Here is a 5000-nt window from a genome sequence, read left to right as displayed (position 1 = left end):
TGGTCTTCACACAAGCATGTGTTTTTGATGGAGAGTTGGCCAGCTACCAGGTGTTTTTTCTGCTAACAATTTAAAATATAAATGGGGAATCAGAATGAACACAATTAAATCACATTAATTAGATGGCTGAGGATATTGTGCAATGTGTATGTTGCTAATAAACATAGATTAATTGTGGGGATTTGTCACTCGTCAAAATGGCATGCATACCTAAATGTTATTGTGTGCTTTATAATTACTTTTAGTTCCGTTCGGTTGATCGCGCAATTAGAAAGGTGATGTGCGTTAGCTGCTACTGTTTTCCACCTTGTCAGGTCACTTCTTCCTGCATTACTCTGCTGTTGTGATTTTAGCTAAGCTTTCTTCAGCTATCATCTCTGTCAAACATACACTGAACATGGAGGGAATGCTGTGCTGTGAGCAGTGCATCCAAGAATAGACACACACAAGCATGGCCGTCCCTCTATGGGATGCGCTTAGATTAATTGCAAGGTTGCAAGTATCACATTTCATAAATGATTATTATGCTACGAAGGGAAACGTATCAAGCAGGAGGCATCAAAGGAATGTGTGTGTGTGTGTGTGTGTGTGTGTGTTTGTGTGTGTGTGTGTGTGTGTGTGTGTGTGTGTGTGTGTGTGTGTGTGTGTGTGTGTGTGTGCGCGTGTGTGTGTTTGTGTGTGTGTGTGTGTGTGTGTGTGTGTGTGTGTGTGTGTGTGTGTGTGTTCATTTGCCTCCCCTCCCCCCACTGGATGACTCTAGGCTGCCCCTTCCTTTGTATGGGTGGCCTTGTCAGTCCTCATCGAATTGCCAGCAGCCATGGCCTCCCCAGTTCCTCAGGCTCTCCCTAGTAGGTTAACAGCAGCTTCTCTTGGATCTTTTGAAGAACCATACCTCCAAGACATTATATATATATATATATATATATATATATATATATATATATATGTATGTTTAATGTTTAATGTTTAGTTGGACAGGACAGTGCACATCAATAAAACAGTTTACACATACAGAATCATCTCTATACATGTCAACAGTAAATATGCCGGGATTAGCCGAAGCTAGTTTTCACCCGTAGTAATTTTGCAAATGCTATGATATCATATTACCTGAATTTTACACTACCCTGAATTCTACTCACATGCATCGTTTGAGAACTTTAACATGTGACAAGTTTCACTCATAACACTGGCAGCTGACTGAAAGCAGACTTTTTCACAGACTTTACCGTTGTATTTTAGACTGTTAGAAGCTCAAAGCAGACGAGTGCAGTTCCTCAGAATGTGTGAGTAAGAGCCTGAGCGGGGAGCTGTGGGACAGCCGTGGGACCGGGGGCCTTCCTCCTTCATGCTGGCTTGCCAGAGAGCCGCCCAAAGCATGGACAATTAGAGGGGTCCCTGGTGCCTCTTTGCTCTCTGTGCGCCTGGTGGGCTGCTCTGGAAGGCACTGGGGGGCTGCAGGAGCAGGCTCGGCTGGCTGGGGCCAGAGGCATAGAGCTGGGGGAGGCCTGATCTCAATAATCCCCTTGCCCCCAAGAGGCTGTCACAGCACTCACACTGCTGGAAGCTAGGATGGAAATGTGGCCGAGGGCTTTCTGAAGCTTTTACCTGCGAGAAGAGAAGAGCTCATCATTGAAGAGATGGAGAGACGCACTGGGAACTCACTGTGGTTCAAACGCAGAGATAAGTTGTTTTCATCAAAATTGAACCTAGCCCTTTGATTTGACAATATACAGCACTGTAAAATACCACCCTTCTTTTTATTGAGCCATGCACGTGAAATAATAAGACCAGATTCATGCAAATCTTTGCCCTGCCTCGAGAGAAGAAAAAAAACTGGTATATTTTTACTTAACCTGTCCTGTTTTCTATAATTGCACTTTACCATTATATTGTTTTTAACATACATTGGTCAATCTGCTGTATTTTTTGCAGTTGACAAACTACCGATTTCTATGTTGGTTTGTCTTTGAGGTTAAATCTACTTTACTATAATAACTGTATTTTCCTTGTATTCTGTAACCTGGTAAAACCCCGGTTGAGTGATTTACCTCCTGAACTTTTTCAAAGGTCTTTTTCTAACCATTGTTGGTTTTAATGCATCTGTCATCTTGCTGCTATATATATTTTTGCATCTGACAGTTAATACTGAATTCTTTGCTGGTCTGTTAATGTGGTGGTAAGTTGTATTGGATGATTGCTTGTATGATTTGGCAGCCAGCTTGCAGATTGCTTGCTCCTCCCCTCTGCTCCTCATTCAAACACACTGTGAATCTAATGCAAACTCACTCTGAAGAAGAGCAAGTGTCCAAACGTCAGTGTTTGATCTGCACCTTATAATAAACCATCTAAAGACGACCTGAGTGCTCCAGTATTTTCCTTCTGATGCTACTGTGGTCTCCGTCTTCCTAACTGTGGTTTAGCACGTGAACTTTCTATAAGGTATATCTTTCAGCTCATATGATATATATGAGGTCCAAGACTGGGGGTCTGCTATGATGGAGATAAAATGAGCAATAACCCTGTCCACATTCTTCTCTGCAGTCATTCTCCGCTTTCATTAATGTACAATTTCCTCTCGAAATTCCCTAAGCCGTGGCATAATCTATTGGCCCCGGCGCGGTATATGTAACGTAGAATCACCTTGTTGCACAACTTAAAGTGAGCTGTCCCATATGAATATGAATATGAATATGGCCACAGTCAAAACCGTTGGCCTAATTAGGACGACATGCCTCTGAATGCGAGGGGGAACTTAGTGTCAATGGAGAGAGGTCTTTCAGCACTGTGCACCACCGGCTGTCTCAGTCCCATAATGTATTACCACCTGCACCCGCAATCAGCTGCAGGAACATTTAGATGACTGCGATTGAGCGGAGAGCCGGCTCCAAACTGGTGGGAAAACACACGAGAGGTGATTTGAGATATTGGCTGTAATGAAGCTGACCGTTGGCAGGTCTGCTCTGAATGTGATGGGGAAAATTAGGGGCGGGAACAGGTCGTGCACCTTAGATGTACCGGGGGGCAGCAAAGGCAGCAGAATGAAATGCAGAGTGGAACAGTCTAACAGCTTCCTTGGTGTCAGGTAAACAGCAGTCAAAGTCAGCTTTGGGTGTCTGTTTAAAGACGATATAATCAATGTTGTGTGTTTATTTTCAAGCATGCTGTTCCCTTCTCACCTCTCTGACTGCTCGCTCCCCCAACATCAGCCCTGCCCTCCTTACACCGCAGCCCAAATAGAGAAGCAAACAAACAGCTACCTCCCCCGAGGTTGAAAAGAACATTTCCTGCATCCTGTTCAACTGGAAGCTATATTTCTTCATGCATCAACTTCCACAACACATTACTGCACAACAAACATTGAATATGGTAATCACACGGCCATACACATGGCTTTGTGATGTGTAAAGCTATAGGCTACTACAGCCCAGATGGCAGAATAACATGTTTGCATTGTATAACATACAACAAAACAACCAAAAACCTACAGTATGTTTTTACAATTCACATATAATAGGCCTACAGTATGTAGAATATAAACATTTCTGAACAAAAATACATAGGATTTCACATTTCTAGATGGGTGAATAATTAAGGTTATAGTTATACATAACGAAGAAGAACGTAAAGACAGTCTGGGTTTGTTTTTTTGTTTTTGTTATTTGAAATTCCTCGCTGTCAGGTGAAAAGAAGCGACTGGCGACTACACATGTATTATTATTATTTTATTTTTTTAGATTTCCCCCCATTTTCTCCCCAATTGTAATTGCCCAATTTCCCCCCCTACTGCCCGGTCACTGCTCCACCCTCTGCCGATCTGGGGAGAGCCGTAGACTAGCACCATGCTTCCTCCGACACATGCACAGTTGCCAGCCACTTCTTTTCACCTGACAGGGGGAGCTTCACCGGCAGGACAAAGCACGTGGGAGGATCACGCTATTCCCACCAGTTCCCTTCCGCCCCGACCAGGCCCCCCGACTGACCAGAGGAGGCGCTAGTGCAGCGACCAAGACACATACCCTCAATCCGGCTTCGCACCTGCAAACACAGCCAATTGTGCCTGTATGGGCGCCCGACGAAGCCGGAGATAACACGGGGGCGTGAACCTGCGACCCTCGTATTGGTAGGCAGGGAATCTACCGCTACACTACCCGGACGCCAAGACAGTCTGAGGTTTAAGTCAAAGTCGCGGTAGGGAGAATGGGCTGGAGTGGTGGACCCGTAGCGTTCCCAGCTTGCAACTTTCTCGTCATGAGAGAGCTGGTTCGAATCCCGACCCAAATCATAACCCTAACCCCAAACAAGTTGCTTTTGTTGCAAGTAAAACTGTTGTTTTACTTGCCTAAACCTAACTGGCGATTCGAGCCATGGAGAACCAGGCCGCTAGCCGTGACCAGGAAGTAGCGTTCTGTGATTGAGGACTGAAATGTTCGGTAACACTTTAGAATACAGCCGGCAAATTACCCTGTAAGTACCAGGGTACCAAATTTGTACTTACAGGGTAAGTACGGTGTAGCACACCTGTACTTAGAGGGCAAATTCACTTCTTGTACCCTGTACTTACCCTGTTAGTACAGGTGTGGTACCCCATACTTACCCTGTAAGTATACAGATCTTGTTGGTGTGGTACCCTGTACTTACCCTGTAAGTACAGATTTGGTACCCCATACTTACCCTGTAAGTACAGATTTGGTACCCTGTACCAAAGACGATGGGATTCAAGCAAGAGCGCCCAACTTCAACTCACTTCCTGTCTTTTTATCACGTGGGCTTTTCCCATGTTTTTCCACGGACACGCCCACTTAGGAGACTTTTCGGCAGGTCTGAGCCAATGGTTGACCACGCCCATTTAGGAGACTTGCTGCTACCATTTGTTAGAATTGCGGTGACCCATCTATAGTAACATAATATCTATGCCTGTACTTACAGGGTAAATTCACTTCTTGTACCCCGTGTACTTACCCTGTAAGTACAGATTTGGTATACCCTGTGCTCACAGG

The sequence above is a fragment of the Poromitra crassiceps genome (genome assembly GCF_964638095.1).
Source record: "Poromitra crassiceps genome assembly, chromosome: 8".
NCBI lineage: Eukaryota > Metazoa > Chordata > Actinopteri > Beryciformes > Melamphaidae > Poromitra > Poromitra crassiceps.
This window is presented reverse-complemented; position numbering follows the sequence as displayed.